Genomic DNA, 19,443 nt, shown 5'->3' with positions numbered 1-19,443 from the left:
TTTAAAATAAAACATTACCACAACCTGCATATGTTAATACTGCACTGTCTGTAACATGGCCTTTGCACTGGGAATGTACTTTCCAGCATGTATAATACATAGATTTCAGGCTACATATAATTTTTCAATATACTGCAGGTCAGTGACATAGCTGATCTTAACACTAGCAGTAGTACTATTTGACTTCACCTTCACTATTATCATTCCATTTCTTTTCATGAAAAAAAAAAAAAAAGGTTGCTAGCATATGTAAAGATTACCAGGCAGGGGGTACAGCACAGCAGCTTCTCACTACATTGCACCTGCTTCATTTTGAAAGAGAGCGTTTGTGAAAAATTTCTTAACTCTGTTGACCTAGTTCTTGAATCTTTTATACAGGTAGGTCTTCAGATAAGAATTGATTAAATTGAATCAATTGATTGAATCCTATTGATTTATAAGATTTGCTGGGAATCATTTGGCCTTGAGATATGTAGGCAGGCAAAACTAAAGCAGAAAATGACATTTAGTCAACTCAACTTCTTCCATATTTTTTGGAATAAAATAAAAAGGTTTGCATATCATGCAGTCGATTTAAATATGAAATATTTAGATGCAGATAACAACCTTAATCATTCTGCTAATTTGCATTCTCTGTGCTAACAACATTTCAAGTTAGGAGTTCCAGAGATATTCATGACTGATGTCAAGACTTGCTGGATTTAACATACTTTAAAAGAGCTGGGCTAAGACATAAGGACAAAGTAAGGATATTTCTAGAGCCAGTAAAGGCTCCTACAAGACTAATTTATATACTCTGCATAAACTCTGCCAAGTCCTTCTGGCACCATTAAAACATGTTTGCTTTTAGCAACTGGCCTGAATTCCTCTGAGCAAACAAAGATTTATATCAGCTGTTAACAACTGTGCATTAGATGCAAATCAGGGAAACTGAGGAAGATATCAGTGAGGCATAACATCTACAGCATCTTAAGATACCTACAGGAGAGACTACATCATAAAAATCACAGAAAACCTGAGAAAAATAGGTCTGAAAGGATGCAAGTTGTTCATCTTGCTGTACAGAGTAGTAACGACCATGTTTATGGTTGCTATATTTATATTTTATACAGATGTATCAACCTTGATTTGGCTCATCATGTAATTATACACCATATATATCGAAAAGCAATATATATATATAGATATACAAGTAAGTAATTATTTATATGCCGAAAGATGTTCATCTCCATATATTTTCTAAAAAACAGTCTCTCAGGCAATGTTCACCAATTTTCTCTTCAGAAAGATTACTTAATGTCTAGTTTTCATCTTCTTTCCTATAATATCAGTCTATTACATGCTATACTGCCTGCAGAAGTTATGGAGTATGATTTTTGGAGTATGATTTATTCCACTCCTGCTTGTCCAATATATAGAAGTTCTTACCATAAGCAATGGGAATGCCTAAAGTTCAGGGCAGGACAGCCTGAATGTGTCCTGGGGTCTCCTGCTGACAAAGCTGACACCAAATCTGCTACAATATGTTGGGTTTTTTTTTTTCTTCCCTCCTAGGTCAAGTCCTCCATTCACTCTGTTTCATCTTTCCTGGTGTCTCTCCAGCAGATGTGTATTTTTGTGAAACATTATGCCCCAAACTCAAAGCAGCACTCTGCCTGTGCAGGGTTACTGTGGTTCAGAGATCCCAGACTGGTGCTGAGGCTTTTCCCTAGCCAAAAAATATTATTCAGTTCAGTCCAGCTTGCAATCAACATTCAAGATTTCTTTCTAAAAACTGCTTCTCACACCTGCACCCAGAGCCTTGCACTCTCCCTTCTGAGCCACATCCTGCCCTTACTCTGCTTCAGTCCAAGGACTCTCCTTGGTCTCCTCCCTGCCATCCTCCCCAGCTCCTGCTCAGTTCTGAATTTGAGGCAGAATAAAGTCCCACAGACTGTTTTAAGAGCTGCTGTGGTCATTGTGCTTCTGGAAAGTTTCTTCCCAGCAGAGTGGTACTGCTGCTGTCATTCATGTGCTGCCAGTGGGAGGAGTGAGTGGGGGTGAGCACTGCTTTGTTAATATCTATTAAAAGTGGTGGTGATAATGAAATTTTACTAGACTGGTGCAATGTATGGATAAAGAGAATAAATCAGGAATGCCATGAGCTGCATTAAACCAGCTTGCAGACGAATTGAATTTCTTTGGCTATTGCTCTCAATAATGGAAGTTTTTTAGCGGGTTTTGTGCTGTTCAGCTGCAAAAAGCAATATGAGTCTCCTCCAGGACACTTGGGAACAAGTATGTAACAACATCATCTACTTTATGCATGTTGGTCAAAAGGGAGTAATTATCGACAACCAGGAGCACGGGTAAAATCCCCATTAGCAAGTTCCACACATCAATGGGTGACCATTCTGCTTGAATGAAAGCTGATAATGGTATTGTGTGAGCTCAGAGGCCAAAGTATTCAAACAAAGCTCTCTGAATGTAAGGTTATGGTAGAGTCCTGCATGCTGAAACAACTGGTAATTGCATTGACATAGTGGACAGTCTATTTTTAGATGAATCAGTGATGTCTTCCAGCCCCTAAGTAATGGCCTATGAGAGAACAAGAGCTGTCTTGTGTAAAGCACAGTACACATACATTACCAGGCTGTGATGCTTTCTACTATTCTGCCATTGCATGTATTGATATGATTTTGAATTCTTTAAACTTGTCATAGTTCATGGAAATACTTCAGCGAAAATAAATACAGAAAATACATGCAAATACACCACAGAATCCTCTGTATAGTAGCAACACTGATAGTCTCCAGAACTTATCTTTTTCTCTCCCTATCACACATCATACAGCGTTACAGTAGAGACTTTCAATTTTTTGTAGAAGGGTGATACTTGGGTGAAATTTAGATTATTAGTGTGTCCTCTGTATTTCTATTAGGTTACCAACAGCACTGGGGTTGCCTGAGCCAAGCTCCTGTGAATGCTGTGTTGTGAGGCAGCACAGGGCTTGTGAAAATACCTTCTGTATAGACCAAAGCTTAGGTATGGCACCGAGGAGCAGGCACCTGGTGATTAAAAGCCAATAGAAATCTCCTTAGTGAAAGCCAGGCTTAGACTCAGTCTTTCTCCAGCACTGAATCTGATCTTAAGCTCTGTGCTACCTTTTAAGTTAATTTTCACAAGAGAAAAAATTCTTCAGAAAATAGGAAGTCTGCGACAGTTTTGGAAAATCCTGCACTATCTCTGTGTGCACATTGGAGATGATCTGATTAATATAATTTCTTTCTGTCCTGCCATTTATAGTGTTGCTCAGTTAAATGGATTTGTCACAGATTGTTCACAGATAAGGAAGCCCCCTGAGAAGAAAGGAGAATAAGAACAATTTCAGTCTCCCTATTTTATAGAAGTGTAGTTCTTGGTCTTTGGAGCACTTAAAAAAGGAAGGCTCAGATAGTGTATAATTAGGCATGGATTTCTTCAGATTTCAAATTCTCTTATTCTTTCTCAGGGACTTTTCTTGAATTAATCCTGGAATATCTCTGTCTAGAGACTAGGAGCAAGGTTCCATTTAAAAGTATCATGTGTATACCTTGGATCCTAAGCAGACTAGAAAAAAATAAGCTGTTATGCTTAAATAGCTGCTAGACAGAAAGAGGAGAAAATCTCTTTTCTTCTTTTCCATTCACCTAACACCTCCACAAGTTCTGTCATAGTTATATTCAGAAAAAAAAATACAAAAACAAACAAACAAAACCCTCCACAGGAAAAAAAATAGCACAAACAAAACACAAAAAAAACCACTAAGAAAAATGCATTCAACATTTGTTAAAATCAATGAAAATTCATGTCACTGATTCTTCCTGATATTCCCTACTGATCCTATATCATTGCATCATAATAAATATGAATTATTCTAAAGCCCATCGAGATTTTGAGGAGTACAAAAAAAGGGGATAAATAAATCTCTAGGAAAAAATAATCAGTGTGCTATTCCCATTAGACTTGTTAATTACTACAGAGCTTTTTTATCAAAATAAATTCAAAGCACTATATGGATGTCAGAGTAGAAGTATTTATTCTGAGATAAAGATTACACAAAGTCAGGTAAATCTGCTAACTATGATTGATCTACTCTTCTTGGTTTTGTAATGATTTGAGATTAAATTGCTGATTTACAGTGTTGCTGAGAGTTTTTTCATACTTTTAATGGAAGTTGTACTTCCACTTCAGAGCCAAGATGCTGGAATGGAAAATGCATAAATCAAACTGGGTAAATAAACTCATATGTAACTGCCACAGGAAAATAGCTAGAATGAATTTTCATCCAGGCTGAATAAATCCACAGCTGAGTAGTGCTGGGCTGGGTGCCCAGGCAGGAGCTCTCTGCCCGGGGGTCCAAGCAGCAAATTCAGGGTAGGTACCAAGAAGCCACTGAGCCAGGACTTGCACTTACAGCTTAGGTTGTTCAGATGTGAAGGGGTAACCCCACTCTTCAAAAGGTATCTGACAGCTCTGGTGTTCCTAATTGCCTAAGAGGAGGAGAATCACATGCAAGGAAAAAAGATTAAGGCAGCCATCAGTGAGGGATTTCCCATCCTGCATTGAAGGCCCATCTATCATAAGTGAGTGGAGAAGGTTAATGTGTCTCAACAGGGAGAAGTACCGGACAGAACTAAAATCTCCTGTCCCCTTTTCTGTCTGTGATTCATGGATCTGCAGGATGGTTTATGAGCTGTTTCTCTCAATGTAAATACATGGAATGCACCAAATGCTTGCTGTGCATACAGCAGCCCATAGAGCTACATTGGGCTCATTACACTTTAAAAACAAGAGCAAGATTGAGAAGATGCAAACTGAGGTCTTGTTGGCTCAGGAACAGTTAAAAAAGTTACTGATAACTGTAAGGAGCACTGCATAGGAAAAAACCCTCAAATTTCCTTCCAATCTCCTCACCTTTCTTTCTCCTTTTATTTGTTAAGGACATTCACTAGTGCCAGAAAAAAGCATTTGTACCCTTGCAAATTGGAGTGTCCTCCTGATAGCATTCCCATTGGTCTATATTGGGAAAATCTGGCTTCAGGGGCAGGAGTGTGCAAGCAAGTCAAGTTGCATCCACAGATTAGAAGAAAATGAGCTGTTGTTTCCACACTGCAGGTGGAACAGGAGCTACAATGTGCCTTCTTAATTCTACCAATTTACTCCAGTAATTCTAAACATGTGCAAGCTTTTCTCTAAGTCATCTACAATTTTAAGAAAGGAAATGGTATGGAAGTGGTTGAGAGAGAGGAGCAGAACCTTTCTAAGTGGGAAACAACCCTCCAGAAGAGCATTTGATATTTGATATTATGTCATGCTGGGAATAATGGTGGTCTCAGAAGTTAAAATCTCTGGCAGCAGGGACTCCCATTGGCTCCTTTTCTGGCAGTCCAGCAAATACTCTACAAAGTCCTCAACTTAAAAATTTGAGTTATTCCTAAAAATGGGACATTAATTTCCATCAGTAGTGTCTTGAACAAAACAAAAGATGGGCTGAAACATTTATCGTGAAACTTCATCTGAGATATACTGCCAAGGAGGATGTAGTGTGTGATTCTGTAACACACTTAAAAGTGGCCTAAATTGTCCCTGAAGTTCAAAAGATACATACTTTATGTTTCAGGCTCTTTTTTTCCCCTTTTATTTTATCACCACTTGCTTCTAGAGGAGATATTTATTGCTGCCACTAGGGCAGTAAGCAACACAATAAGCACTGTGATGGCATTTCATTGAGCAGTTCCTAACTAAGGCAAAAGCTCCGGAACAGCAACCAAAGCCAGAAGTGTATAAGTAATGTTGCTACAATTACCTGTAAAAATGAAGAATTGTCTTCATTTCACAGCATTTTGTTTCCTACAAAGTAGTTTTACTACAAAGACAGAGAGTACATTGGTTTGAATTTGAGTCTACATAAAACGAACTTTCAGCAACAGTGATCAGAGTGAGTTAGCTGATATCATTTAATTTCATCTCCATCTGCCTTCTGAATAGTTTGGCATGTGTTTGTGAGTACCCATCTGTGTCTGTGGGCTGGGTCAAGTGATTGTACTCACAGACGTCATTTGGGATTCTTCTGGTTTGGGGCATTCATGAAAACCAGAGATTCATTGGCACACTGCTCTTTAGTCATTCTGGACTCTTCCCACATTATGTTTGTCAGCCACTCTACTTCTCTTGAACCTTTGTCCCAGGCTGGTTTGAGCAGTTGTTTGTGCTACTGAGAGAATAAAGCCAAATCTCAGAAACATGGAACATAGCCACAGTGGGGTCTGGGTGGCCAAAAAAAAAAATTAGATTTACAAATCTAAATCTGATGCAAAACACAAATTTGGTTTCAGGTTGAGAGTTCAAGAGCTCCAAGAATTTGTCCAGAGACGTATACATACTGCCACAAAAAGTATGTTATGAACAACACAGATCAGGGATGCCTGTTTGTGAGGAATTCCAAGTCCCAAGGACTACTAGTGAATTTTAAGGATGCTGTGGACAAGTTTGAAGAGAAGTTTTGGAATCCAGAGAGAATCCAGCTCTGGTATCTGATGGAATATTGTAGTTACACCTGTGCAAAAAGCTGAGATTGCCTTAGAAGTTACCCAGCAGATTTGAACCAGGGCTTTGGCTGAGATTCCACCAGGTAAGGCTTCTCAAAATTATGGTGACATTGGAACTTTTCTGAGACCTTTCAGAAAGTCTCTGGGTGCATACTTATTGCCACAGAGTTATAGACACTTTCTCCACATTTCTCAGCATCAAAAGGCTAAAATTGTGCAGTTTTCTCTTCCTGGTGGTGGTTTGTGCCTATTATTTTTTTCAGTGAAGCTATCTATTGTTCCTTTAACTCAGAAAAGTTCAGGTTCATCATTAATTCCTTAGGTTGCTAGGAAAGTGTTGGTCAAAAGTCCACCTTTTGGCATTTCCATCTGTACTGAGGGTGGGGACAAAGGCCTTGTGGTGCCCTAATTTATGGGCTGTGATATCCCATATTCCTGTATTCCTGAACAAACACTCCTAATGTGCTTTACTGTCATTTCTCATTTTAAGGAAACACAATAACAAAGGGTGCTTTATAAATGTAAACACAACAGTGCTGCTCAGCAGACCCCAGGGCTTAGGGACTGCTGGTTCTGCTGTGCTGGAAGGTAAAGCAAGGACAGGAAAGTGAGCACTTTGGAGGAGGTTTCTTTTATTCAAGGTGTTCAGCATAGAACAGCTGGGGAAAAAAAAAGCTGCTGCAAATATTTCTGTTGCAAAAGCTTTCAGCCTTGGATTATTTTTGCTGATACACTGGTGACGGCTGAGTAGATTTTTCACCCTGAGAATGCACGAGGTCATCCTAATCTTTGACAAAACCAGAAAAATAAACTTATTTTGATGAAATGAAAAGAAATAAAGATGGTGATAAATATTTTACTTTCCCCATAGTAAACAAGGGTTAATTGCTTCCTCCTGCCTTGAAATAAAACACTGCAGCCTCTTCATGAAACCCTTACACAGAGGAATGTCTGAAGAGCCTTTCTTGCAGTGCCTGCTTGGTGTCTTTGCAGTCTCTCCCCCATGACAAATGCCACATGATTGCAGCACAGTTTCACCCCAATGCTGTCAGTCTCTGTCTCTTCTGTTTCAACCCAGGGGTTCAAAAAGTACAGCAGGGTTGTTCTGCCTTTTGCAGCTCGGGCCACACAGCATCCACAGAGTGGTGACCCATACACAGCAGTCCTCACAGCTGGTTTTCCCTTGCATTTGGGAACCAAAATTTAGCACTCTTAGTAATGCATTTGGCTCAAAGCTACAAGGGTCTTCACATTGGTTATTCTCGCAGCATTCTTTACCTGATGAACTTGCAAGGCAACCAAGCATGGCTGCTCCCAGCTTCTCTGGAGGTTCCCCCAGGCTTGCTTGGCAAGGCTGCCTCTGCTGTGGCCAACTTGCATCCACACACAGTGAAATATATTCTGGTAACAATACACTGCAAAGGTTTTTTTGGTAGCCACACACAGTGCTGGCTTTAGCAGAATTTGCTCTGCAGGCTCTAAAGCAGTGGGACTGCAGTCTTCCTCTCTCCATCACCCTCTTTTTTCCTCCTTGTTTTCCCTGACACTTTTTTTTCGGAACACTGACTTTCCAGCTCCAGGCAAAACAGCCGCTGCTATTTTTCTCTTGATTTTCAAGGATCACCTCAAGTGAAACTCTGTGGCATTTTAGGAACAAGAGCATTTATCTGTGTTATTTATATAAATCTCTTCCATTAACCCTTGGATTTCTGTCCGTATTAAAACCAGGACTGCCAAGAGAGTGATGGTTCCCTCTTCCTTCTCCCATCTCTTCCTCCTGCTTTGTAGCAAAAGAGGTGTTGCTTAGTCATGTTCAAAATACACTGGGGGAGCTTAATACAGAAAAGGTTATCACACCCTGTCTTTCATATGGATACAGCACCCTTTGAATATTGAGCTAGAAAAATCACAAATTTCAATTTATAAATGCCTGGAATGTGACTAAAACATTTAAGTAGTTTGCAATTACTTTACCAACTTTATGAATACATTTTCCTGAAGACGTCTGAAGAGAATAGGTACCTTATTATGAAATCAAATCTTATTTTTGTAGGCCACAGCATCTTGGACCTCTAAATATGTGGAATATGGCCCAGCAAATTCTAGGATGCTGCTTCTTTTCCTAGCTTAGTTTTCGCTGATGTTCTAAAAGTAGTCCATGTTTTCCCATGGGACTGAAAGCTGCCAGTTAAAAACCCTGCAATAAGCTAACCACATTTCACATTTAAGTCTTCTCACAACGATTACTGTACTATTCCCAGGCCAATATAAATTATTTCAATCTCAGCATCAGACTTGCCTGTCAAGATGCTGTTTCAATATAAAGCAATTTCTCCAGAATACAAAGGATCACCTCTTCTTCTACAACTTGACAGGTTGCTAAGGGGAAAAAAAAACAAACAAACTTGAAAAAACACAAAAAATTTATTATATGATTATACATATAATATTTTTATGTTAATTGTGCAAAATAATTCTTTCCTCTAGCCAGGCTTAGCTAGGAGCAGGGAGTTAAAACTTCTTTGCTTGTGTTTCTGTCATCCCAAACTTACAACATTGCCAGGAGGAAAGTGTAATGGGAGCTTGTCATGGGTGACTGCTTCTCAGCCCATGGCTTCCTACATGCTGTAAATATAAGGTGCTGGTGGTGCCTGTCTGTGCACTTCCCACGTGTAGATTGGGGACATTTTTAATGCTGCCATAGGTCAGGCTGTGTGATCAGTGCCTGCAGCTTCTCACACCCGGGGTGCCTGAACAGCCAACTCACTGTTTGATGGGATTCTTCATGCAGGTCCCTCTCCCAGTCTCTCTGAGATGAGTTTGTGCAAGCCCTCTGATCTAAAACATACAGACACAACTTACCAGTCAAAATCAAGCACTAGGCTAAAGTGATATTAAAACACATCTTTTCTGGTTTGTTTTGGCCAAGCAAATTTTTATTTGGCTGATGCACATTTCTGAAAATACTACAGATGCAATGAGGCCTGTGAAAACACACTGCCTTCCACTAGCACAATGAGAATAAATTAGGGCAAATTACAACAGCAGTAATCAACAGAAATGCACCAAAAATCCCAGTTATGTCTTCTGGAAATTATTTTTTTTTAATCTGGGGTGGGGATTCTATAAAATTATATCCTCAGTACCAGTGCTCATCAGAACAAGCCAAATTCCTCTTTATGCAGTGAAATTGAGTGGTGTATTTGAGTCCAGTCACCTCAGAACATCATGCACAGTGCTGCAGTATAAAGATGTAATTAAAACTCATGCAGAAAATTAATCAGAGAAACCTTTTTTTGCATTTTTAGAGAAACAATTTTGCATCTTTACATTTAATAGGAGTTCTTTGGAAAACATCTGTGCTCTCCTCCCAGCTAATTGCAAGCGCAGAGGAAAAACACACAAGCATGAGGTCTGAAGCCTCCTCCCAGGGACCTATTTACACTTGCTAATGCAAACACAGTTTGCTGCAAAACTTGCCAACACTCTGGGCTTCTTCTACCATCAGATTTCTGCTTGCTGGCCATTACAGAAACATTGTGATTGAAACTGTCAGTAGAGTAAATATTAAAGCCCTGGATGCCTCATCAAGTAAATTGTGTTTTTGTGACACAAACTGACAAACTGGTTAAGGCTTGTGCTCTTTCCTGAGCTCAAGAAGAAGAGATTCAAAAAGACCTGACTGTGCGAGTGCTGGCTGGAATGTCTGCCTTCATTTTGCAAACTTCTCAATGATTTTGCTGCATGAAATTACCCTTTTTACCTTACAGAGTTCAGCTCTGTGTGGGGCTGCACGGGACTGCTGCTCTTTCTGTTTTCAGATTTTCTTTGAGCAAATGAACTAACTAGAAAGGACTGAGTCCAGTGGACAACCCACCCTTGAGACATGCTAAGGGTTCACAGCATGCTACCTGCTATGGAAATGAAGATACACCTGACATGCAGGAGAGTTATTTTAACTCCAATGCTGTGGCTCAGACAGTAAAGGTCACTGAAGCAAGGTGGCTTCTTCCTATTTTGTGTGGGTTTTAACTAGCTTGTATTTGTGCACTAGACTTTAAAAATTCTTCTACATGCAGAGACATAAAAAATAAATATTCTTCACATTTTGATCAAAAGGAAGAAGGGCAGATAAGTGCGGTGACCTTTGCAAGCTTTGAAATTTCTTCCCAGAGATGAGATAAAATCTCTGGTATGCTCATGGGGCTGTTTATTTTTGTGGTGCAAGAGAACATCCTTTTTCAGTGCATTGCCAAATGTACAGGGCAATGATATTATCTGACATATCTGCACAGGAAATAATGCTAATAAAGGAGGGAAAGCTGAGGCAAAGTGAGTGCAATAGAGAACAAGTCTCAAAAGAAGAGATCTGCAGACCTCTTACAGGTGCTGAATGCTTTTACAGAGCTGATGAGTGGTCTCACTTGCTATTTAATTTGCTCGCACTGAACTCTTGGCAACTGCTATGCTGTTGTCTGTGTAGATTCATTGACATTTCTAAGCAAGGTTTATTCATCATTGCAAAAGGTACAACACCTCAAGCCCTTTGCCATTATTCACCGGAATTCTGACCCTTCTGAAAAAAACCTACTCTATTAAACACCTGAGTATTTATCTGTGAGCACTTCTCCATAAAAACTAAGTTTTATGTGGAAAAAAACCTTGAAGGATTACAACAGGTAGATGTATCAAAACCAAGGTATCATTCCTTCAGTACCATTAACTACAAGAGTCCATGTCTTAATTCTGTCAGCTTTCCCACCATGTTGAACTCACTGAAGACAGAAGACACTTGATTTCCTCTGTTAGTTTTTTTTACTTTCTAGGCAGACTGATAGATAGTGCCCTTCTCCTTTGAAAGCTTCATTAGAAATCAAAACTGTCAGCTGCTGGCTATCATATATCATGACTGAAGTTACTATTTCACACTCTTAGGGGAGTTATGGAATGAAATATTAGTACAGACATCTTTATTTAATGCTGTGGTAATGATAAAGATTATCTGTAATAATATTTTCTAATAACACAACCTTATTATAAAGTATCTCATAAACAAAGCAAAAATTAAATCAATGTCAGTTTAATTTATATGCATTTATCCCTGGGGGTAAACGCCAGTAGCTAAGTACACATCTGAAGGGCTTTCACTTCTGCAGCACTAAACAGCATTTCCAAAAAGAGACTTTTAGTGAAGAGCTCCCATATAAAGTGTGCACAGTGACCACACACAGGGCCTGGGACAGGTGACACCCTGGGGAACATTGCTTGGGGAAGGAATGAGGTCAAGGAACTGGGGACCAGGAATGTGCAAGGCTCAGTGCAACAACCTTGCCCCATCCTTCTCCAGCACTGCCCTGATCCCACCCAAATCCCCTTCAACAGCACTGACTCTGCAGAAAGCTGCATCTGTACCTCAGTCCATAGAGGGGTGGGACTGGTGTAAATTGTGTGAAATCAAGGCTGCACATTTCTGTGCTGCAGGCAAACACGGGCAGACCCTGGCTCACACAGAGAGCCCTGCTCAGCCCCTGGGGTAACTGTGGCAACTGCTGCCCATATCCTGTAAAGAAAAAAACCATCACTGCTAGGAGAGAAATCCCTCCATCGATATTGATAATGCTTTATTTGTCAGCTTCCAGGCATTTCTTTTCATTTTGCTGTTATCATCCCCTAAATACATGCCATTTATCAACATAACTCTAACATAAGCTGCCTCAGGAGAACACCAGAGATGAAATCGCTCTCAAAATTAAATAGAAAGGGAAAAAAATTAAGTGTATTTGGAAAAAAATATATTCACCTTCCTTTGCAATAATTAGAATTTGTTCTTGCAGTGTAGTGTTCTTTCACAATTACTTTTTAGACCTTCCATCACAGCGTGGGTGAGATGTAGGAATATGAAAATGAGACGAGCTTAATTAAAAATGCCTCATTTATTTCACTTCCTTTAAAGGGTAAAGCATCTACCCTGACTGAAACTTTAAGTATAGAGCAAACAGATTTCCTGTTCTATTAAACAGGAATATAATTCTAGAAATCGTAATTTTTTAGTTTATTATCCTTGATTTTTAAACTTTCACTTTCTACATAACAGTTTTTCTGGTCAACCATAACAAAAATAAAAAGCAGCCTTACAACCCAACTTTTGAAATCAAGACATCATTATTAGTAAAGAAACTTTACTGAGAACTGAGTTTTTGAGGTTACAAACATACCTGGGAACCAAGGGAAAGTGTCAGAAATTACATATCCTAAAGCAAATATTTTTCCTTCCTGAGGATTCCATCCAGTACTGTGTGTGGGGCTTAACTGGGGAAGAGAATTGTACTTTCCAAGTACTATTAAAGTAGAGGTGTTTTACTTGGGAGTGTCAGTGTAGAGCTGGAATTATTCCAATGAAGTCATGAGCATTATTTGAATGTCACAGCTGACGTGAGATGAGAATGAAGGTGATGATTAATGCCACGACTAAATTAAAATATTTATTATTATAATTAGGTATTATTAGCAAAGCTGAAGAAAAACAAATGATACAAAAAATACTCAGTTGCATTTGTGTTCATCAGAGCTGCTCTTTTTTTTCTTTTTTGCCTGTATGGGAATTCATCTGGAACCAAAACCCCCTATTACCAACAATCACAGGTTTTTCTACAGCTCATCTGGCAAATGTCACCTCAATAAAAAGAAGCAAATAAATTAAAATCTTAATGTCACTTGGACTAACATAATAATCACAGTGTGGAAATTACATTTGTGACAGAACCAGATGTCTGTCAGTGTTCAGACTTGATGCTGGAAATCATTTCTCAATCAAGTAGTCCCAGAAAAACAGTGAATTGTTTCCACAAACAGCATTACTCATGTGAGCAAGAGCTTGAGAGTGTTTAGAGCTCCATGTGATTTACACCACTGCATAAAAGTGACTTTGCTGCCACAATGATTACTATTTCATTGTTTGTGGTATTGTATCGCTGTTTCTTTTTTTCTTTTTAAATTATACTTGATTAGACAAACTGCATCATGGCAGAAGACAAGCAGGATCAAATTTGCTTAACCATTGCATACTTGTGATTGCAAGCCATGGAAAATATTTGAAGGTCATGCTATTCCTTTAGATACTTTTTTTTTTTATTTCAGACGGTAGAAAATTTAGGAAGGTGAAGTGCTGCCAGTTGAGGAGTTATGAAGCAAGCTTTGAGGGAGAATTTAATTCCATCACTGACTTAATTAGAAACCCCTGTAAATGTTATATATGTGTCTGTTTGGGACCTTGTCTGTTTTAAAGTGCTGGCAGCTGTCACAGCACTGCAGGCTGCTGCTCTGAAGCAAACATCCAAGGTGTTACTTGCTCCTTATTCATAATGTCTGAATGTTCCTGTCCTGCAAATTATGTGAAGCCACCCCAGAGCTGGAGGCAAAATGCATTCCTGGATTTAACTGCAGGTTCCCCAGGGTGCTGGCAAGAGAGGGTCCCAGATGAAGGGAAAGGGAAGCCCCAGCACAGCTCTGTGAGCTGGACTGTGTGCAGTCAGAAGGTCCAGCACCAAATATGATTAGATTCAGGGATATCTCATTCCCTTGGTTTTATCCCTTTAGAAACTGTTTACATTTTGAGTAGTCTTCCTGCTAATACTATAAAGGCAGATGGATGGTTGGTTTAGGTTTTCATAAACTCATCCATTCAGAAACTCTTTTATTCATAATTCTAGTGAGACATTTGTTTAGAATTCAGCTCACACAGAATTGCTTTCTTTGTTTATCTTTTGTAACTTCTCTGTGGGAAAAATCTCTTTCCTTTGTGTACATCCTTGAGTTCCTTGCTCAGAAAGACTGCTCTTATTTATGAGAGCACTTGTGGCTGCAACAAAAAAGCATGGCAAACAGCAGGCTTCAACTCTATATTCAAAGATTTTAGAGAGAGGATGTGACAAGTGTCAAGAGAGCTAGAAGTGAATACAGTGAACAGCATCACTGTGCACCAGAAACCAAAGTTAGGGAGGGTACAAGGGATCCACTGCATGGGTATCTATGCAGTGGCTGAGTTGTGAGCCAGAGGTGTGCTAATGCAGTAAAGGTCAGAGCCTTGATTCTCATCACAGCACAAACATGACAAAATGCCACCACTTTCTCTTCATGAGATCAGCTGTGGTTGTGCAGGGAGGTGCTGAAGCCAATACTCGTCTGTAGCATATATAGTACCTAATTCAGTAAATTTTCTTAAAACAACCCAGCAACGGAAGGACTTTAAAACCACAGTGTCATTACATAGATGTTGGGGAATTCTTCTGAAATACAAAGGGCCACATGGGAGGGAGAAGGGAAGTACTTGACTAAGAAACTGATCTCATCTTAGAAAGACCACACTAAAGGGACAGCAGAAGATGATTTCTGGTTGAAATGACAAATGAAATACGAAGAGGGGATAAAAGATGTGAAACTGAAGGCAGCTTTACCATGACTGACAGCAGTTAAGGGAGGTGGGACCTAAGAGAAGTAAAGCAGCAATCATCAAAAATATTGAAAGGAATTCAAGGTGGTTTCATCTTTTTGTCTGTTTAGTGCATCAAGTCAGAGATCTGTCTCTGAGCTTGGGTCCCCAAGCAAGTGGTCACATTTAGAAAATACTGAACGTTGAACCTGAATCATCCAGGTCCGTGAGGTTTGGCTGCAACAAGCTTGAGCCTCCCAGACTGTGGACTTGTGATTTTCTAGCTATCTAGTCAGAGTGCTCAGCAGTATCATAGAAAGGGAGGTAGGTGGTTAACTCTGCTTTTTAGCAAGGATAGAGACTTCCCTTCCCTAGGCACACCACAATGTCCACACTCAGAGCACTGTACCATGCACTTTATCACTGTGATGGATCCAGGAACCCTGGAGTCTTTCAGTCACCATGACTGAGGCAGGTACCTGCAGCAATAGTTCTCATTCTGTGTGGTGTGTAAATCCTTGTTACAGCAGGAGTAATAAGGCTAAAGCATAAATTAAATCCCACTGAAATTAAAACACACTTGCAAAAAATACTTGTTTTATTGTAAGGATCATGGCTGGCAATTTACAGTGATGTTTAATTATGAAATTACCATAGCAACTTTGTACTGTAGAGTCACCCTGGTGATTTTTAAATATACCTCTGTATCAGGGGAAAAGCTCGTTCTCACACTAGAGGGAAGAATATTTCTGTGGTTAAGATGCTTGATTAGTGCTTTGGAGACTGGATGCCAGCTTTGATGCAGTCACTGTGTGGGACTTGGAGTTAGAGAATGATTAGTGTGTACTTTGCAGGATATTTAGACGTAAATCTCATGACCTCCTAGCTTGCTGAGGTCAGGAAGAAGCTAGATAGCTAGGTACTGTCTTATATGGATCTCCTGTAACAGACTCTGGTGTAACACCCTTCATGGATTAGTGGCCAATACATGGATTTCCTCAAGCTGAGGAGTGCACCAACCTTCCTCAGCTCTGCATTTGCAATGTAAGTGCTTCAAGCCCTCCACTGTAGTGCTTAAAACAGTGGCTCTGGAGTGCACATGTTCTTAAAAGAAAGCAGAACAGCAGCCTGTGCAACACACACCTTATCTCAGGGACTTTTGCAAACCCCATTCCCCACCTGCTCTGCTCACACCTGCATCCACTCAATGGCAAGTACTATGGATTGTGATACTGTTCCCATTGTACAATCACCATAGACTGATAACCCTGATACCCTTGGCTAAACACTTCTTACAAAATGAACCCCATTCAGCTGACAAGTCAGATACCTGGGTTTGGTTGTGGAGGTTGCCTTTGGTTTTCTTTTCCCCCTCTCCTCATGGAAAATGTAACCAGTGGTTAATGGAGCATGGCTTTGTTCTGGCTCTGAACCTCTGTATGGCTGTAATCTTGGGGGCTGTCCCATTAACAACAGCAATGTGGTGCATGTTATCCCAAAATTCCAGAGCTCAGGCCTGAAACAGATTAGTCTGTTTCTGCTCCTTTCCTTTGTAATCAAAAGATGCTTCTTGCTTACTGCTATCTTGGCTGCAGGTAGGTGGTGTGATATATTTTGCTACATTCACTTTGGGTTTTTCGTTTTAGTCTTCTCTGATTAATCTCCTCGCAGTCTTTCAGACCAAGTGAGATGCTAATTAGTAATGAACTCTCAGTGACAAATCACTGCCTTTTGTTTCCAGCAGTGACTCTGTTACATTCACTTTCCAAAAGCAACTAAATGAATGGAAAATAAAAATATATATTAAGCAATACAGAGCTTCTTTTTTTTTCCTGCTTTTTTGTTTGTTTGTTTTTTGTTTGTTTTATGGGAGATTTTAAAAAGGAATAATTTGTTGCTTCTTAAAGAAAGCTTCATACTCTCTCATGTAACTACATGTCTGGGAAGCCACCTCTCCCAGCCTGGCTACTTGCTTCCATCCTGGAAAGATCTGAAACCTCAGGAGCTTGAGTGGATAAAACCACTCTGTTGTAAGGATGAGGTTCCTTGATGAAAGAAAGAGAATTAAATTAACACCAGTGCAAGCAAAGTGATGTCTTTATTGAAATAAAAAATACAACAGAATTGTTATAAAAGCCCATGTGTTACCATCAAAAACAACTGCAATAAGGCCATCATCATAGTTGGGTTTTCATTTCCTGAAGCATTTTCCTGTGATGGGCCACTGAGGACATTTATTATCCATAATACTCTTTCTATAGCTTTCTGAGAAATACAGCATGTGTCAGGAGAAAAATAAGGTCCAGAAGAAAAACCAATTCTGTAAATTATGTGAAAATCTGGAAGCTAGAGAGAAAAAAATTCACTGACATTGATTTTATTGTACAACAAGGTGAATAAAATAATACTTTTAGATGCTATTTATAATGTTCAACCTACTTTGCTCTATTCCCTGCCATTAATAAATACACTAGCACTGTAGTAATGAAACAGGACTTCCAAATTAATATCATCTTCTTCCTAATCCTAAGAACAGCACAATATTAGGCTTCCAGGGAAAATGAATTCTGAAAGAGAAACTATGCATTATAAATTTTAGGGCTTAAAAAAAAAAAAAAAAAAAAAAAAGGAGGGAGGATATAAAAGGAAAGGAGCACTAAACTTTGACCATATGTATTGCTGGGAAATAAAATGCTGCAGCTATACAATATTCTGGAGTAAGACTGATGACAGTTATCTTTTGGCACCTAACCAGTGCCAAGTAGCTGAAAGTTTGTCAGTGATGTTGGGCTTGCAGTAAAATCAGTGGGAGATGGATTTTTCTTGGTTGCAGCACAGCAGCATGGGGAATGGTTCTTGGCTCCTGGGTCAGCTGGTGTGTACCAGTGAGTCTCCTCAATGCTGTCCAGACATAACAGCTCTGGAGTATTCTTTCTGTAGTATTCACACTGCACCTCTTGGAGCACATTATGGTTCAGCATCCATAATGTCCCTCGTGTCTATCCACAACCAGTGCTGTGATCTGGTCTGCAGCACCTGCTCTGTACAAAGCATGTGGACAACTCACATTGGAAACATCATTTCAGAACCTATTAAAATTATAAGATTCTGTTGCTTCTGAATCTTTGACTAATTACATCTGATAGACTTTTCCTTGCACTGCTGGAGACCCATTATTCATCCCAGCTTCATCCCATATTCATACTGGGCAAACTGCCACCCTGCTCCCAGGGAAGGCTGTAGGTGAAACTTCTGCCTTTGACTTAGATGAACAGTGCAGGACCTGAAACAGCCATAGCAATGGCTGGACAACTGTTACACTCCTAAAAATGAGAGAAGATTTTGAGGTTAAGGTCCTGGTGGGTCCCGCAGCGTGAGCAAGCAGGGTAAATACCATTAAGTCCAGAAACACCATCAAGTCCAGAAATTTTGTATGAAAAGAGCCTGAGGGTGAGCAGTGCAAATGCAGGTTACTGAATCACCCTTGGTAGACAGACCTCCAGTGGAGTCATGGTCTTAAGCACCCATGCTGAAATATTTCAGCTTCTTGCATGCCTTCTCCTACAAAATGAACACTTTTCAGATCACACTGACATGTTGGAATCCTTGTGGAGACTCTGAAGACCCTTTTCAGGGTCAAGCTCCTGATTTTGCACTGTTTGACTGTTAAAGTGTCACTGGTCCTGAAACACGTTCACTCTGATCACACATGCTTCTTACAGCTCTAACACCACCAAAAACTGCCAGCTAAATCTATCTTTGCCTTATTGAGGATAAAAGTTGAGTATTAATGAAGCTATTAATGACAGGACATACACAGCCTAATATTACTCCTTGAGAGAGGAGAGGAGACCCATCAAAAGTAGCAATTCAATAAGATACCAAAAAATAAAAATTCACAAGAAAATGCTGTGTAGATTTCAGCTGAAAGCTTGCAAAACAAAGTATGTTCTTCCACGCAGGAAACAGTCTCCTACAGGAGATGTTCAAGGAATTAATATTTGTGCATTCCTCTGTGGACATTGGTACAGTGATTTACACCCTTCTATTGTCACAGAGTGAGGAAATCTCTGACAGCACTGCAGGCTGAATTAAATTACAGTCTACTACTTACTATAATACACATCCTAGTAAAAATTACTCAACCATTGACAAATACATGGAGAAACAGTGTGTATGGCTGCATTTTATAGCTTGTATAAGTGTCTGAGCTAAGTGCACTGTTTTGAATAGAGACAGATGCATTACTACAAAAATCAACACAGCAAAATAACCTTTTAAATCTTTTAGATACCAAAGTACTTCATGTATTTTTACCTAGAAGAGAAATACATTGTGCCAATATATCCTACAGATAATACTAATGCATTTGCAAACATTTGGAAGAAACACATACCTGTACTGATGTGTTTACATGTATATGAACTTTTAATTTTGTGTTAACAA

This window comes from Heliangelus exortis, chromosome 15 (assembly GCF_036169615.1).
Source record: "Heliangelus exortis chromosome 15, bHelExo1.hap1, whole genome shotgun sequence".
Taxonomy (NCBI): Eukaryota; Metazoa; Chordata; class Aves; order Apodiformes; family Trochilidae; genus Heliangelus; species Heliangelus exortis.
The sequence above is the reverse complement of the archived record's forward strand: the minus strand, read 5'-3'. Positions refer to the sequence as shown.